Raw genomic sequence first — 18,636 nt, 5'->3', positions numbered from 1 at the left:
TGTTCTATGCAGTTTATCATATTAACTAACTTAAAACTCAGAACAATTGCCGAGATAGATATTATCTTCATTTCCATATGTATATCCCTGTCTTATAGATAAAAGCACTGATGCTTTAGAGAGGTTATATAACTTGTCCCAGGTCATAGTTAGGAAGTGGTGAAGACAGGATGCAAATCCAAGCTGGCTGGCCTCAAATTCTGCCAATTCAACCACTGTATGACACTACCCCTCAAATGGGAACACAGTAAAACTTACCATGCGTAGTGAGGATCAACTGATAATAACGCATAAAAAGCTGTTAGCACAGTGTCTGACACATAATAAATGTGTGATAAATGTAGAAGTAGCAGTAGAAGAGATTAGACACATATACAAATAACCAGAATCCCGGGCCAAAAATAAGTGCACACCTCCATTCTTTTTATGGGAAACCTCCTTCTTAGAGACCAACCATTATAACCATGGAGTTACAGTGGAGAGCTGTGTTGAGGGGAGAACTGCAACATTTCTGAATCAGCATACAAGTGATCTATAATATAAGGAGCAATCATTTTTATATGTGTACATTTCCAAATCTCATTCAAAGAGGGTTAAGGTATCTGAAGTACCCTTCTATTAAAATTCAGACTGTATTTGCTAGAACAATTTCCAATTGAGCAACGTAAAAATGCATCTGCTGTCATTTCTCTTCTTCCCTCCTTTAATCCCTACTCCCCAATTTCCTTTAGAAAGAAACAACAGCATGGAGTTTCTTTTCAAGGTCTTAAAATAAAAATCTCCAAAAAAGGGATGCTGCTTATAAAACCTTTCAGAGTTGTTTGAAAAAGAAAAACAATGCATAAAGAGCCAAGTGCTTATATTCTGGCCAAGTTATGAGGCTCTGAGAACAAGAGCTTGAGGGGAAGACTGTTAACCCCATCCACACCACCAGAATTAGCTCTTTCCCTTTTGGTTTGCAAGCACTGCCTGTAAAGCCCTCGCATGAGAGGCCAGCCTGCTAGGGAAATCCAGGAATCTGCAACAAAAACGATGACAGTCTGAAATACTCTCTGGTGCCAACCTCCAAATTCTCGTCTGTCACTTCAGACCCCCACTAGTTGACAGAGCAGCAGAATTTCAACTCCAGTAGACTTGAATGTGCCTCTGGGCAAAGAAGCAGAGCTAACGAGGAAAGGGATTTAAAGAGTTTTTCTTGGGTATTTGTCAAACTTGTATTCCCTGTCTGTGTGCAGAGGGGATTCAACTTCAATTTTTCTGCAGCGGCCCTGGGTCCAGCCCCTTACTTAAAGGTAAGTTGTAATAAATTTATGGCATTATCTAATTGCATTTGTTAAGCTGATTTGCGTGATCTGATAAAGCTGTCAAATATTTTTGCCTAAATAATACAAAGCCATTTATTTACCAAAAAAAGTTTTGTGTGATTTACAGAAAAGATACTTAATAGAGAATTTTACCATTTGTATTCATGTTTTCTTGTTTCCTGAGAAATTAAATAGCAAGTACTAATAAATGATGGTGATTTTAGTGAAGACCAAGAATAGAAATGTGGAACTGTTGATCGCCTCAGTAGCATTCAGATCTTAGTGAAGCCTGAATCCTGAAATGTGTTTTGTAGAAGTACTTTATTACATATACGAAATAAACTATAAAGAAGGTAGTTTTAAAAAAAAACTTTCAAATCAAATAATTTGTATGTTTTCCATGTGTAAATTATCTAAAGTTATTCAATCTCCTGAGCCTAACAGCAATGTAGAAATGGAACCTTTTGCTTTTCCAAAAGGTAGGAAAATTTCTCCTTTTATACTATATTCTTGTTTGATTATTTTTAAGTTATTGCGATTATTTTCCCTTTCTTGGCTCCCTTTTACAGCTTTATAACTAATTATTTTTTGCCTCCTACTATCATTTGTTAAGATGCTCACACATAGACCTAAAATTTCTCTAATTCTTGATAATGTCTTATTTACAAAAGCAAAAATGGGAGAGGAGAATTAAAGAGCTAAAGAGATTATGGTAACTCATAATGTACTACCATTTCTGGCTCTCTTTTCTAAAATAAAGCAATAATGTAGGTTGTGCTTATTCATCCTTCCCAGGTATTAAAGGTCACTCTGCAAGAGAAAAAAAGAAAAGAAAAGAAAAGAAAAGAAAAGAAAAGAAAAGAAAAGAAAAGAAAAGAAAAAAAAACATGCTTTTAACTGCAGATCAATACTGTTGAAACAGTACACCGAGAGGTACTGCAGAAAGAGTATCTCTTTTGCACTGCCTTTAATCTGCAAAGAGGTTAAATATGTCACCTTGGCATTGTATCTGAGCTCTCCTCTGGCCCAGGGCCTAAGCACATTGAATAGAAATGTTCACTCAGTCCAAGTCAGCAGAAATCTTTTTTTTTTTTATTCTCCCCTTTCTCGTAGACACCAGCTTTTTTCAGTTCACAGCTTACTCAGTCAAACCTGATGGTTGTGACTATTGTTAACTATGATTTTTTTTAATTAAAAACACCCTCTTTGGAAAGATTTAAGTTTATATTTCTGTTCATTTAATAAGATCTAGCAAAGCAGAGCAGTTTATTTCATCTACTTATCGTCCAATCAACTAGTGCCACTTTCCACATTTTGGAGAAGAATATTCACGTGTTATTTATGAACCTTGCCTTTTTCTTTCAGAGAATTTTCACACAGCCATTGAGCAATTAGAGTGCTGGCATTTCCTTCCTAGGTCTTTTGAGATTTAATCCCCAATAGCTTCTCATGGCACAGATTCACATATCAACTAAGTAAAAATAATAGTGATGACAGAAATAAAATGAATAGTGATGTATCTGGACAACTTGAAAACATTATTTATTCCATTTCCTCTTGACTGTTCTTTTTACTCAGTTGACTTAAACACTGCTATTTTACTTAAGTTTAGCACCATATCCAGAACTGGTTGGGAACATTTTTCCACCAAGAAGGGCATAAACAACTTGTTAGAAGATCTGAAGTGCACGTAGTCCTCACTTATCCCTCTAGAATGATCTTCAGTGGAGAAGGAGACCCCCATAAATAAATCCAGTAGAACTTCCCAGTAGGCCTGGCTTCCTGAGAGATGTCCAACCAGGCCAGGGTCTGTTTCTTACGGGGCTCACAGGGCATCTTCTGCCAAAGGCTGAGTTAGCGATGATAGCACTACCTAGGGCTAGCTTTTGTCTTAGTCATCAAAAGATGGATAGAACTTTGAAAAACAGAGTGCATGGTCTTGATGATTGTTCCAAAGGTGGGGAGGCAATCTAATAAAGTGAATAAGGCCATGACCTGTGGTTTATATCTGACCATATGGACCTGGTTTATATAAGACCATGGTTTATATCCAAGCTTTACCACAAAATAGCTCTGTGACTTTGGGCAAACAACTTAATCTCTTCGTGCCTCAGTCTCTTCATTCATGGAAATGGGATTATAAAATCAGTAGCTACCTCAGAGATTTGTTGTAAGAATTAAGTGAAGAAAAGAGCCATGTCTGGTACATTAAAGCAATCAATCAATCGTAGATAATATGAAAGTACTGGACTAACTATATGTCCCTATTGAAACTCCGTAGAACGGGAACTGACTCTAGATATTTTCTCAGGGTTTCTTCCTTGTACTTATACGTTTTGCTCTATAATAAAATATGAATGCCAGGTGTATGCCTCTGAGGCAGCACAGCAGAGTGGACAGAGCATGGGCTTCAGAGTCCAATGCATCTGGGCTAGAATCCTGACTCTGCCTCTTACAATCAGTGTAAGCTTTGGCAGTTAATTCCCACCTGCATGACTCAGTTTACTCATCTGTTTAGCAAAATGGGGATAATAATACACACAAATGAGGTCGTTGTAGGAATGAAATGTGATGTTTATTAAATGCCAAGTATAGCACCTGGCAGAGAAGTAAACACATAGGAAAGTTGACTGGTTGCTTATAAGGAATCTCGTATATCAGTGAGGCCTCTGTTACATACTTGCAATGATTTCTCTGGTAGTAACAATGGAGATCAAGAAGGAAATATTCTTTGAATTGCCTTTTTTATCCAAAGAAATGTAAAAGTAAATCGGACACTACTATTTTCCCCTGGTGGGGGGGCCTCAACACGAGGTATTTATTACTGTGAGACTTCACTGCTGCATCAGTTAGTAGCTTCTTAATGGCCGAGTCAAAGGAAACCAAAGAAAGTGTTCTATGTCAGCTTGCCATTACACAAAATGAGAAGAAATGCTGCTTTGCCGTCAATTCTGTTTTATTGGCCCACTTGGACAAGAGGAAAGGCCCCCAACATTTCTTCTTTCTTATCTCTTCTAAAGGCAAGAATAGGGCTTTTGACTTGCTCCAGGGGATATTTTTTCCTCTCTAACTGAATTTCAAGTGAAAGAGTCTTTTTTTGTTTTTTTTGTCTTTGTTTGGTGTTTTTGTAAACCTCTCCCCTATGTTCCTAGCATTGAAATGTCAGCTGCTTTTTCTGGCTGCATGTAGCAGGAGCAGGCTGTCGTCATAGCAATGAAAGGGTGTAGAGAGACTCCTGCTTCATGACCCGCTCTGGGAAATAACTCTTAGTCTGCTTTAAAATCCTTCTTTAGAAATGAAGTCTCCAGTCCTGGCTTGTTTCCTTCCTATTACACAACCAACTTATGTACACCCATTGCAGTAGCTAAATGTTTCCTTTAAAGATTTAGTGAATAGGTATTTTAAAAATCAACAAGAGAGCTGCTAAAACAGTGGCTAGTTTACTGTGGCATACAGGGGAAAAACAACTGGGAAGGCAAAGGAAGAGAAATAGAAATGGCCTCACATGATACACATACTGCAGCACACCCTGCAATAAATCCATTTTTCAAGTTCCCACTGCTTCCTCCCATCTTCACGATGTGCTATGGTGTAGTGGTTATGGAGGGGAATTCTGGGGCAGACTGCCTGGACTTGAATCCTGGCACTCATACCTTCTAGTTGTTTTAATCTAATCCATTCTGTGCCTCTGTCTTCTCATCTGTGAAATAGATATAATAACAGTCATAAAATTGTCATGGGAATTGAATGAGATTGAGCATGTAAGGCATTTATTACAGTATCTAACCCGTGGTAAAGGTTGGCTGCTAAGCTCAGGAGCCTCAGTTCCCCCCACTTGTGAAATGTGGATAACAGCTAATTCATAAGATCATTGTATTTTTTTTTCTGAGACAGAGTCTTGCTCTGTTGCCCAGGCTAGAGTGCAGTGACATGACCTCAGCTCACTGCAACCTCCACCTCCTGAGTTCAAGTGATTCTTGTGCCTCAGCCTCCTGAGTAGCTGGGACTACAGGCATGTACTACCATGCCTGGCTGATTTTTGTTGTGTTAGTAGAGATGGGGTTTTGTCATGTTGGCCAGGCTGGTCTCAAACTCCAGGCCTCAATTGATCTGCTTGCCTCAGGCTCCCAAGGTGCTGGGATTACAGGTGTGAGCCACCATGCCCAGATGATCATTGTATGATTAACTAAAATAATGAATGTACATGCTCAATAAATAGCAGTTATTACAATTCTTTTTCATGGTTTTGTTATTGAAACAGCAAGGTTCCAGTCTAGGTCCTGCTGCTCACTTCATAGAAAGCCAATCACTGAGACAACAAGTATTGCCAATGAAGAAGGCTTTAATCAGGTGCTGCAGCTGAGGAGATGGGAGCACAGTCTCAAATCCATCTCACTAAGTGACTAAAACTAGGGGTTTACATAGCAGGGGAAAAATGTAACAATGTGTAAGAAAATAAGAACTAGGTAGGGGTAAGGAAATAATCGTGGTGAATAAGCAGTCAGGCATCTGCTGCAGTGATCTGGTGAGTTTCCATTCTTTTATACTTTTTTAGAAGCCTGAAGGTCCTGTCCTGAGGAAGGAACTTAGATAAAACAAATATAAGTTTCACACTTTAAGACCAGGAGGGTCAATTTCTATGTTTTTCAAAAAGATCTGTCTGTGGGACTATTGGGTAAGTTTCAGTTTGATCTAACTCTGACATGAATGGCCTTTTTGAACTTAGAATCTCCCAGTGAGTCAAATATAATGAATAGAGGCCTCAGAATTATCATTGCATAAATGTGAACCATTTGATTTCTAAAGGGGGAAAAAAAAGAATTGTGACTTTTTACATTTATAAAGACTCATCTCATCTTGATTAACACTAGGGTAAAAAGTATTAAAACATCTTATCTTTCATTAACTTTTTATTAAGTTTCTGTTTCAGTTCCTCCAGTGTTTTCTAGGTCATGCAATTATGAAAATAAGTTAGCATTTTTATCTTACGTCTCAAACAACTAAAGTATTCAGTGTTCTATCCCATGCAAAATGCCAGAAATGCAGCAAGGAGCAAAACTAGAGAGGGGCTGAGCTCTTGTGGTGCTTACCATGTAGTTATGAAAATGGTCATTAATCAAACCATCACAATAATGAAAACTGCATAGGCCCAAACATAAGGTGCCCCCAAATACAATGCCATCTTCATCTTTCTAGTGAGAACATCCTCAACCAAAGTGGCCAAACAGAATGTACAAATGGGTAGTATATTGTAATGTACACTTGGGATATTTAATCTATGGTTCACATACATATTTAATATGTTATTTTAATTTAAATATTTTATACTTATTAACATGACTTTTTCCTTTCTCACATTTCATGAAACAATTTTGTTAAAACTCTTCATACGCATCTTTAACACCAATGTGTATGTTCACTAGATCCACGCTGTAATTATCTAATACAGAGCACATCATCAATCCTTCTGCAAGTTGCTAAACATCTGCTGATGCTGCAAATTTAATCCCCAGGCATTAGTCCTCACTCATGGTCATGCTTTCCACACTTTCATTACTTACTAGATTGTTTTTCCCAGTGCTCTTTAAAGGGCTTATTTAAAAACCAGTTGAAACTGTAAGTGTGGCTTTCTAAAACTATGTGATTCCAACTTGCAATAATGAAGTCATACCTCAGGAATAATGACTAAACCTGCTTTAAATATCTTTATCTATTTTTTCATCCATTTTGTCAAGGTGACCTTCCTAAGAGTAAAAATAAGCATTGCTTGAGTTTTTTTTTGTTTTTTTTTTTTTTTTTTTTTTTTTTGAGATAGAGTCTCATTCTGTCACCCAGGCTGGAGTGCAGTGGTGTGACCTTGGGTCCCTGCAACCTCTACCTCCTGGGCTGGAGCAATTCTTCTGCCTCAGCCTCCTGAGTGGCTAGGATTACAGGTGTGCACCACCACGCCTGGCTAATTTTTTGTATTTTTAGTAGAGACAGGGTTTTGCCATGTTGGCTAGGCTGGTCTTGAACTCCTGACCTCAATTGATCACCCACCTCGGCCTCCCAGAGTGCTGGGATTACAGGCATGAGCCACTGTGCCCAGCTGCTTGAGATGATTTCTAATTGTTTTTTTGAATAGTACTTTGCTGCTCAAAATGAAGAAACTGAGACAGTGGCCGTTAATGTGAGAGACTTTGGAAGCACTTGAATATAAGTCAAATCCCTCTTTTTTACGGCAGGATTTGGCGGCATGAGAAAAAACACATTTTATTTGAACACATGCCATATATAATGATACACTGAAATAAGTGTTATGAGGGCAAAACACCTTTGTTCCAAGAGAGTATATAAGGATCCTGACCTCCACTCAGGATCAATAATGACTTTCCTTGATCTGAAGTCTGAATAGAGGTTAACTCTGTGTGTGCGTGTGTGTGTTTGTGTGTGTGTGTGTGTTTGGTGGTGGTGGCTGGGAGGAGTGGGTGCTGGAGAGAGAATTCTGACAGCATGAACACTTGTGCAAAGACCCTGGAGCAAGAGGGATCGTGGCCTATTTGAGGAACTGAGAGGCAGCCAGCTCCCAAGAGCAAGGGCAGAGCAGTGGGAGATGTAAATCTCCATGATACTCCCTTCCCTGAGCACTAAATGTATGTGCCCTCTGCTTGATTCAGGTTTAATGTATACCTTTAACGTCTGGATGGATTTCTGGTTAGTCTCAAAGCCCCAACAGGCATGACCATGTCTATCCCTAGCTCAGACCCTTATGGTGGTAGGTTCAATTAGGAAGGATGATGGGCAGTTGAAGGTCAGATGCCCAGAAAAATCTTAAGTCATTGACTCTGAGTATATTGTATACACTCACAGGGCTGGGACACCTTGATGTCAGATGGTGACTCAGCAGAGAACTCAAAATAGAAGAACGTCTTTTTCATCCTTCAGATGACTTTAGGGCCAAACCATAGAGCTCTCCCCAGAGACTCATTAATACTTTAAAAGCTCTAAAGCATCAGTGTTAACACTGGATCAGGTAACAGCACGTATATGTTAGCCAAAATATGACTAAGAGATTTGCTCTCTGATAACAAGGCCTTTGACTCTTATGTAAAAACAAGGTGAACAGGAACGTTCTGAGTCTGATTATAAAGTACCTATAATAACTGTTTTGTTTACTACATTTCCCAGAAAGGAAATTTTTCCATAGTTGTAATAATTGCTAAAAATAGCAGTCTACAGGCTTCCTCTGATATAAACAAATTCAACAGAAGATACCTGGCCTTATTTGGATGCATGGATGTACATACTCCAGGAAATGATAGGCCAAGAGTAATAAGAAAAAGAAAGTAACAAGACAAACCTCTCCTTTTTCTAGTACACATGGTATGTCTTTCTTAGTTCATTAAACTTTAGACAAAGTGATAAACAGATCAAGTTGTCATCATCTGCCTTGAAACCCAAAAATATTGAAACAAGTTCCCTAGGCCCAGAAGGGAAGGAAGAGGACTTGTAAATTTTGCTGAGGCTGCCACAGAAGGAGCTAACCACTGGAGGGTTCAGACTGGAGGGTTCAGAAACCAGGGGAATGCTAGGCAACACAAGGAAAATTCAATTAGAAAGACTTGAAGCAATAACTACCAGCACTAAAATTTCCAGGGAGTCACTGATGTGGCCAATATGAAAGAGGAATCCTGTTCCTCCTTTCAGAGGTATGGATGACTGCGTTTACAGTCTAGTTCAGTGTTCAGACAACTTATTAATGCTTAAGATAAAAGGAAAGAGAAGGAAGATAGAAAGAAGAAGTACAGCAAGGCAAGAAGTGCCCAGGGGAGCAGGTATACTAAGTTGATTTAAGTGGCATGGCAATATACAGAACTTCAAAAATCAAATTTATCTTTTAAAATTTAAATGTAAATTAATGTTCTAAAAAACTATAGGAACTGAAAATAAATCAAATACAAATATCTACTTCGACCTAATCTTACTATAATTTAAGTTTCTAGGAAATATCATAGAAACTGAAGTGGAACCAATTACAGAAAAAGAATGCAAAATAAACCATAGTACCAAAAATAAAAACATATTCTGGTCGTTTGTGTAGGTTCCCTAATAAATCTAGACGGAGAATGATGTTTTTGTGTTTTAGTGTATGCCAAACTTTAGACACCCTCCTCTTTTCTAGGAGATACAAATTTCAGGAGCGATGTTTAGCTATTACACACATAGCTTTTCATCAGAGATGGGGGTAGCTGACACACACATGGCCCATTCTGCCCATACCTTTCAGGTCAATCTCTGAGGGCTTGGCTGGGCTGTTTCCAGCTAGCAGAAAGGATATTTAGGCCCCTTTTCCTTGCTTTTCCAGGGACAGAGCTTGTAGAGTGCTGAGAAATCCAATTACAACTTCCTTTCATGGTGAAATCCAATTACAACCTCTCCCATGGTGAAAGCCAATCTTTTTGATACAAAAGGAAACTAAACAAAAGGACTTCAGGCAGGGGATATGCTTGTGCTCTGCCTTCTCACTTTGGCAATTATGCAGGAAGGTTGCAATGACCTTGGCTTGCCTTGCTTAGGAACAAAAGTCATAATCTTCTACCCCCTACTCCCACAAAAAGGAAAAACATTTTCATATCTGATTCCAGGAGTTTGGGGAGTTTCCTCAAGGATCCATTAGTCAGGCAAAGCAAATTTTGAGCCAACACTTGCTCCCTCCCACACACTTTTTTTTCCGGCAAGATGACTTTTCTTATTGAACTTGGAATGCCATGTTAAACGATAAATAAATTAGTGAATTATTTAGGCCAATATCCTCCCATAATCTGTTTCCAACAACTTTTTTTTTTTTTTTTTTTGAGGCAGTGTCTCGCTCTGTCACCCAGGCTAGAGTACAGTGTGCAGTGGTGCAATCTCGGCTCACTGCAACCTCCGCCTACCCAGCTCAAGTGATTCTCCTGCCTCAGCCTCCTGAGTAGCTGGGACTACAGGCACCCGTCACCATGCCTGACTAGCTTTTGTATTTTTAGTAGAGATGAGGTTTCACCATGTTGGCCGGGCTTGTCTTGAACTTCTGGCCTCAAGTGATCCACCCACCTCGGCCTTCCAAAGTGCTGGGATTACAGGTGTGAGCCACCGTGCCTGGCCTGTTTCTGATACCTTTGTGATATCCAATGCTGTGTGTCACCCTTTCAGCCAACCTGTTTGCTTGAGGTTAGTGAGACTGCAGTACTGCTTGGAAAGGGGTCATCCTAAATTCCTAAAACCTGGTTGAGATAAATGGAAACAGTTCTCAAAACAGTAATTTATGAAAATAGATATTTTATGAGTACTTGACACAAGTGTATAATTGCTGAGATATTTAATAATAAAATTACTAACCACATTCTGTTCAAATCTCTGTCACTTCTGTATAATCACTGTACTCCACTGAATGTGTGTAAAATACATATTTGCAGCTTATAGGGAAAAAATTTGCAAATTTTCAGAAGAATCATGCAGTCAACTAATAGGTTTTTAATTGAAGATTAGTGGAGTGGGGAGTGGTACATGGTTATCTTTTTCAAAACTTAGGACAAACTTTACCCTAGGTTCAAGTAAAAGTGTTATGCCTACAGAGTTAACGAACCCACCATTCAAAGTGGCCCTAAATAGCTCTGAAAGCAAAGCATTTTCACATTATTTGATTCAACTTGAGTTATCTAATTGCCTATACAATATGATAGGGACCCAGGCCAGACACAATGGCTCATGCCTGTAATCCCAGCACTTTGGGAGGCTGAGTCAGGTGGATCACTTGATGTCAGGAGTTCAAGACCAGCCTGACCAACATGGTGAAAACCCGTCTCTACTAAAAAATATAAAAATTAGCCGGGCGTGGTTGTGTGCACCTGTAGTCCCAGCTACTCAGGAGGTTGAGGCAGAAGAATTGCTTGAACCTGGGAGGCGGAGGTTGCAGTGAGTAGAGATCAGCCACTGCACTCCAGCCTGGGCAACAGAGCAAGACTCCGTCTCAGAAAAAAAAAAAAAAGATAGGGACTCGATAGGAAGGTACCCTGAGATATACAAAAATCAGAAGAATTGACCTTTATGATAGGTAAATAAAACATGTAAACGGTTTCATGATGTGTTTGGTCAGATGTTCATGCTGTCTTAGCTCATTGAAATCATTTTTAACTTTCAAGCCATTAGTTCAGTGGATCCTCCCAACCTTTTACTGGGGACCAAACAATTTTGAGCTAATTCTCTCTAAATCAAGGGAGTATTCTAATAGAATTCAGAAGAAACAAAGCACAAATTCTTAACCCTAAGTGTCTTCTTTTTCTCTCTTTTTCTTCCCTGTTGCCCAACCCCAGCTAATGGGTTTTAAGGACTTTATAATGGGAAGCAGGTTAATGTCTTTCTAGAAAAACTTTTCAATAATTTCCTAAAATATGGGGAGAAGAAAATAGTGGAAGATGTTGTTATAAAATAGAAAAATGCTTGGTTGAAACCTTGGTACTCGTATTGATCTTGTACTCATTAGCTTTTTGGATAGGCATAGGAGGGGAAGAGAAGTATCAGCATCATCTCACTGATAAAAACAGTTGATGTCTTCTTACAATCTGAAAATGAAGCCATTGATTTCAAAAGCAAATGTTTTATTATACTTTGAAAAACACTCTGGATTGGATCATTCAAGGTTATGATAGCCTGAGATAACTGCAGCCTCAAACTCCTGGGCTCAAGCAATCCTCCTGCCTCAGCCTCCTCAGTAGCTGGGACTACAGGCACGAGCCATTAAGCCCGGCTTGAGGGGAAAAATCTTTTCCCACGGTGGGAAGAGAAGAATTAACAGCTGTGGACCAGCTGTGGGCAAGCTGTGTCTTTTCCTCGCTTGAAGGCATCTTCTTAACGTTTTCTCTCTGAAGGCATAAATAAGCTTCCAGGTTTTCACCCTATTTTCAAAGAACTTTTCAGACTCTAGCCTTAAAATCCATTAGGGTTTATTACATCTGCTTCTTTCAGAAAAGGTAGATAATAAGTAACTTTGCACCACTGAGGTAAGCAAGCAATTGTTTCCCATATTAAATGTGTTGGCCGTCACCAAGGTACATGAGAAGCTTGGACCATGATCTGAATCCTAAAGGGACTTCTGCTGGGACTGAATGCTTGCATTAGCGGTTCACACAAGAACTAAATGCTCATCAAAGTACACCACTATCCCCCAGAAGTTCCCAACACCATGAGAATGAGGCTACTTGGAACTGTTCTTTGGTATTATTTGTTGTTTTTCTTAATCCTGGAAGAGAACTACCCCCCAATAAATAATTCTTGGTCCATTCATAGAGCTGAAAGCACTTGAAATTCCTCTCCCAACTAGCAGAATTTAACAACTGACTTACTCTGTTAGCAAAAGAGAGACAATTTCCGCTGAATCCAAAGGAGTTTTATATTATACTGGTAGAGTTTAACTAATAAGGGAAATTCAAATAAGAGCAGTCAGAGGATAAAGCCAAGAACTAGGCATTCAGGGGAAAGAAATTACAGGGGTAGTAGAGAAACAAATAAATTAAGGGGTAGGGAGAAGAGTTAAAGGCAGAAAAAGCAGAGGATTAATCTATCTGATAATTACAGGGGCTAGGCTTTAAAAGGTGTATTGTCTTACTATTAACAACATGAAGCCAATCATTCAGATATTATTAAGTTACTGCACCGTCACAAATGCCAGGAATTCAGGTGAGCCATCCTAAGAGCAGATTCAGGGTTTGTGAAGCCAAGAGTTTATACGTATGTTTGGGACCTTCTTTTTTAAAAATATAAAAGTCAAAATCAAGTCTAGAACTTTGTATGGAGGCTGCACAAGTGAGGGCCTTGAAACTCAAGCTTCCTAGTTTTATGGCACGTCTATCCTGGCCATATTCAAATGTCTATACCCCAAATACAACAAAAAGTTCAGAAAAATAAATAAATGTAAATATGAGAAAATCCTGTGTTCTCTTTCTCTGAGAAAGAGAAAATAGTAGCACAGATACCATAGTAGGACTTGAGCAAAGAAAAATAAATATGGCCAAAATAATTTCTCCCACTATAACACAGGGCAGGGTGTGATGGACCCTTTCTGAAGGATTGGCAAATGTCTGAGAAAAAGAACAGGCAACTGTCTCCCTGGATGGATCCATCCCATCTGGAGCTCTGGAATGAGACACAGTGAGATTAGTGAGTGGTATGATAAGATGAGAAACTCTGAAAGGCATGATTAAGAGGTGGTGAAAGGCGGCTATTGCACAAGCTTGGGTAAGATAAGCCTGGGGGATCCTCTAAATATAATTAAAGTAATCCCTCAATTACACATTATAGAAAAGGAGGAATGGACTAGTTTCGCCTGAGCAAGAAAGAAACAGACCTTTAAGAATGTGTCTGAAAAGCTGTCCCTCTGGGTGCCCTTTGGCTTCCATGCTCCTCACTGCTGACCAGGCACAGTGGCAAAGACGGATGGTCAGGAAGCACTCACTGAATGGTCGTTCTGTGAAATGGAGGTGAGGGTCACAGATGGGAGTGCATGGGTGGTACACAGGTGAAGTGCTTAGCGTAGAACCTGGCATATAGTAAAATCTCAGGAATGTATATGCCATTGAATGAGCTACTATTAAATGGTCTAAGATAAAAATGTACTTTTTCAATAAAATAATACTTTGATGACCATAAGTGATTCTACTACTAATGAGTACACTTGAGTGCTATTCCACACAAAAATATTTAATGTTTACAGCCAATTATATATCGCTTCTTACAAACTTAGTGACTCAAACAACTGTTTCATAATGTCTCGAGATCTGGTGGGTCAGAAATTTGGGCAGGCCTCTCAGAGGTACTCAGCTAGGAGATGAGCTGATCTGGAGTGGCACAAGATCTCTCCACTCACGTGTCCTGCGCATTTGCAAGGACAGATGCAAAGCTGGGATTGGTAGAACTGTTGAAGTGTCTTCTGTGACATGACAGACTCAGAAAACGGCTCAAGGCTCCCACAGTGAGTTTTCCAGGAGATTAGGTAAAAGTTCCAAGGTTTCTTATGACCTAGCCTCAGAAGTCCCAGAACATCATTTCTATCTCGATCAATTGGCCAAGTAAGTCACTAAACCCAGTCCAGATTCAAGGGAAGGAGAATTAGACTCCACCTCTCAATAGGAGAAATAGCAAAGAATTTACAGCAATCTCTACCACAATATTTATACCTATTAAATAAGAAATGTAAGAAATTGTCTCAAGGCAGTTACCCATGTAAGTTAGAATAGAGTTGACATTTGTGGGTGTTTGGCTCTTAATGGGAGACCTATTTCTGCCATGACAAATGATTCCTCTGGAGATTTGTTTTAATGGTACATGGGTCAGCCAATAGAAAAACTCTAGGCATTTGAAATTCAAATGCTGGATGTTCTCTATAAAATGCTGTCTAGCTATCATCTTTTAAAATTCCAGCTGAGGTTCTCCTGAAAGTTTGGTAATGAGACACCCTGTTCCTAACAGAAGGAAAGGGCTCTCCTTCCAGTTACCTATCATCCCTCATCTTTAACCTCTCTAAATCCATAAAAAGAAACAGTGGGATGAAGGAAAGAAAGAAAGAACCTAAGGACTCTAGTAAAGGGATGAATTAAAGTGCCTGAATTATTCATTATTGGGGTTATTAAGCCATTTTCTGCCTTATGCGTGTTTCAAAGATATGATAACATCTTTCATTTCATTTTTACAGTTGGTGAAATTACCAAGTAACTATAGGATCACATTTGAATCTCAAAACAACTCCAGAAGATAGATAAGAAAATGTAATATTACTTTTCCTGTTTTGTAGATGAAGAAACCAGTGACTTGATCAAAGTCTCTTAGCTGGTAAAAGGCAGTTCAAGTCTGGAACTTAGATCTTCCAGTTCCGTACCAACTGTCCTTTAAACTATGCAGCTGCCTTTGAATAAGCTCACGCATTTGAGCAAAATAATATTTATTTAGTTTCATGTCAATACTGCATATTTAAGTCTTTGAGAATAATAATTCTGTGAATTCCAAAATTTGTCTCATTTTTGCATTTTTCATCTGGAGTTTTATTTTCTATTTCTGCAAAAATAATCTGTATTTTGTAGTCAGTGCACACCAAACTCAAATGTCTCAAAATAAATGACTTTTTACTCATCCAAGAATAAATGGTATTCATCATACTTAGCAAGGACATCATGGTTTTGATTTTTCAAAGTACTTTGCAAGCATCAGCTAATTAAGCCTCCCTGAGTCTTCAGTGTGACAGTTGTTTTCAAAATATCTCTCATTTCCCAGGAAAGTTCTCCATTCTGTCTTATTTATACAATCAGCACATTTGCTCAGTTCTTAAAATAAGAAACTAAAGGCCATGAAATTATTTTTGATCAATATGTGGCAAATACAATTAGCTCAGTGAGACAAAAATGCCCAGTGACTAGTCTAAAGGACAACGTGGAACACAACGGAAGAACACAAGGCTTTTTAAAGTCTAGATACTGGATTGTCCCAGAAGGTCCTTCAAAAATAAAACACAGGCATCTTCTTTATAATTGAAACTTGAAGGGGTTTCCTGCTTGGATCATTCTAAATGACATGACCATACTCTGCGTTTAAATTTTGTTTTCAATTACAGGATGGAAAAAAACTCTTAAAAAATAGTTCCATCTTTGGACTCAGTAAAAATCAGGGACCATTCAGTAAATGTTGGCTCTCAAAAAGCCTGCACAAGTGGCCATCTGAGGTTATATGACAATCCCTAGACTTGTTCTATGCCTTAAAATATCTTCCATACAGCTACGCCAGGATTCTCAGCATTCGATAGCTCTTTTTGGGTTAAGAACAATGTGAACATACCTCTTACCTGAGAATAGAAATACATTAATTCAGGAATAATCTTTTTTTTTTTTTGAAATGGAGTCTCACTCTACTGCCCAGGCTGGAGTGCAGTGGCTCAGTCTTGGCTCACTGCAACCTCCACCTCCTGGGTTCAAGAAATTCTCCTGCCTCAGCCTCCCAAGTAGCTGGGATTACAGGCTCATGCCACCACGCCCAGCTAATTTTTGTGTTTTCAGTAGAGACGGGGTTTCACCATGTTGGACAGGCTGGTCTCGAACTCCTGACCTCAAGTGATCTGCCTGCCTCAGCCTCCCAAAGTGGTGGGATTACAGGCACGAGCCACAGTGCCCAGCCCTAATTCAGGAATATTCCTATTTCCTCGGTATGGTTTAGATGCATGCAAAAAACAAAGATTTAAAAGTATAGAATATAGGATAGGTGAGTTTGTGTTTAATGAGTGAACTAAAAGTAAATATGTTCTGGAACTAGCTCCTGGGAAGCTTGAAATCCCCTAGGGGAGGAAGATACGGAAAAGGGGAGGAGAAACACTAAGGTTCTTTTCCCTTATATCACACTTAATACAAGACATATGTAGTTAATACAAGATATAAATGACTCTAATGATATTACTGATGACAGGCAGCAGGCAGAACAATGAAAATAATAGTCATTTGCATGTGTAAGGTACTTCAGAGTTTGCAAAGAGCTTCCTCACCTCACCTTGCAAGGAGCTACCTTTGACATTGGAAGGAACTGGTATTCCCATCCTATAGATGAAGTTTGGAGAGAGAAAGTAATTTGTTCAAGGTAGTATTTAGTACTTGGCAAAGCCAGGGCCCAAAGCCAGAACTTCTGGCTTCTAGTCTGTAGCCTGTTCACTAGTCTGTTTGGGGAGAATATTGGATACTGAATCCAAAGCTCAGCGTTTCTAATTCTTGCCCACCTCTTAAGCCTTGTACATTTGGCCAAATAATTTAGACTCTTCAAATTTCTGTTTCTTTACATTTAAAAATTCTTTCCCTCCTTTCTTCATTGAATCAAATTAGACAGTATATAAGAAAACACTTTATAAACTGTGAAATGCTAAAGAAATACAAAGAATGTATAACTAAATCCATCTTAATAAGTTAATATTCCTTGGAACCCTGCCTCAAGACATCCTTACAGTTAAACTTTCCTCCCTTTTGTGTTAAAGAATAAAGAGTTCCTCCTTCTCTTTGGAGTTAAACCTTTCACATGTGCTTTAATAGTAGACCAGTAAATATGTATCCAGGATTTACTAAGATGGTATTGTCTCACTTAATCTTCATACTATTTTATAGACAATGAGCTGAAGCCCCCAAAAGCTACACAATTTGCTCATTTATGCAAATTAAGTATTAGAGCCTATGACATCCTGTTTCAGAACTTATGCCTTTAATTGTTATGAAATATTGTCTTGCTAATGGTTTTGGCAACTGGTCTGTTTTTCCTTGTTTTGGTTTTCGGTTGCTGTAAAACAGTATGCTCTCACATTAAATGGCTTAAAATCACATCCCTGTATTTGCTCATAATTCTCCAATCTGGATTGGGCTTGACTGCATGATTCTTCTGCTGATTTTGTCTGGAGTTAATTCATCTGGCTTCAGTGAGCTAGGAACACATCTGGGGCTGAATCATCCAGGAGGGTCTGTTATCCTGCAAGGTTCTGGCCACATAGTCTCTCATCATTCAATAGTCTGGGTCAAGCTTTTGTACAGCATGGCTGATAGCTTCCACCAAGAGGAAAAACTCCAATGTGCAAAGGTTTACCAAGTTTCTGCTGGCATCATGCTTGCTAATGTCACATTGGTCAAAGCAAATCACAAGGTTAAGGCCCACGTCATAGGGAAATGAAGCCCAGAAGTCGCGATTTACTGGGGGTCATGATTGTTTACCATATCTCCTCTCTTGTCCTTTATCTTCAATTTTTCCTTATTTACCTGTCTTTTGCCTTCAGCATAGAAGGGAAATCTGGGGCCAGGCATGGTGGCTCATGCCTGTAATCCCAGTACTTTCAGGGGGCTGAGGCAGGTGGATCACCTGAGGTCAGGAGTTTGAGACCAGCCTGACCAACATGGTGAAACCCCCATCTCTACTAAAAATACAAAAAATTACTGGGTTTGGTGGTGCATGCCTATAATCCCAGCTACTCAGGAGGCTGAGGCACGAGAATCGCTTGAACCCTGGAGGCAGAGGTTGCAGTGAGCCTAGATCACGCCACTGCACTCCAGCCTGCAAAACAGAGTGAGACTCTGTCTCAAAAAAAAAAAAAAAAAAAAAAAAAGAGGAAAGGAAAGGAATCTGAATGATCACATTCAAATACAAATATAAATTTCCTGTAACTGCACATTCCCTTTAAGTTACCACGTTACTCTCCTTTGCACAGCCAATCATTTTTAGAGTGGTCTACACTCACTGCCCTCACTTCATCACTGCCCGTTCACTCTCCAATCACTGCAGGCTGGCATCCGCCGACACCACAGCAACAAAA

The 18,636-nt window shown here is 39.2% G+C and overlaps 1 protein-coding gene across 2 annotated transcripts in view; it reads left to right on the top strand.

Moving 5' to 3' along the window:
- The first annotated feature begins 463 nt into the window (after window positions 1-463).
- SPARCL1 (SPARC like 1) overlaps window positions 464-18,636 on the top strand; it is a 56,569-nt gene continuing 38,396 nt past the window's right edge. Inside the window, exons 1-2 of one of the 2 annotated variants that reach the window (XM_055384623.2) lie at window positions 876-1,292; window positions 2,100-2,237. The gene's annotated coding sequence lies outside the window, so the exon portion shown is untranslated. Of the gene's footprint in view, window positions 1,293-2,099; window positions 2,238-18,636 lie in introns of both variants that reach the window. The other variant, XM_004039091.5, reaches the window with a different exon arrangement.

This window comes from Gorilla gorilla, chromosome 3, assembly GCF_029281585.2.
Source record: "Gorilla gorilla gorilla isolate KB3781 chromosome 3, NHGRI_mGorGor1-v2.1_pri, whole genome shotgun sequence".
NCBI lineage: Eukaryota > Metazoa > Chordata > Mammalia > Primates > Hominidae > Gorilla > Gorilla gorilla.
The sequence above is the reverse complement of the archived record's forward strand: the minus strand, read 5'-3'. Positions and strand labels throughout refer to the sequence as shown.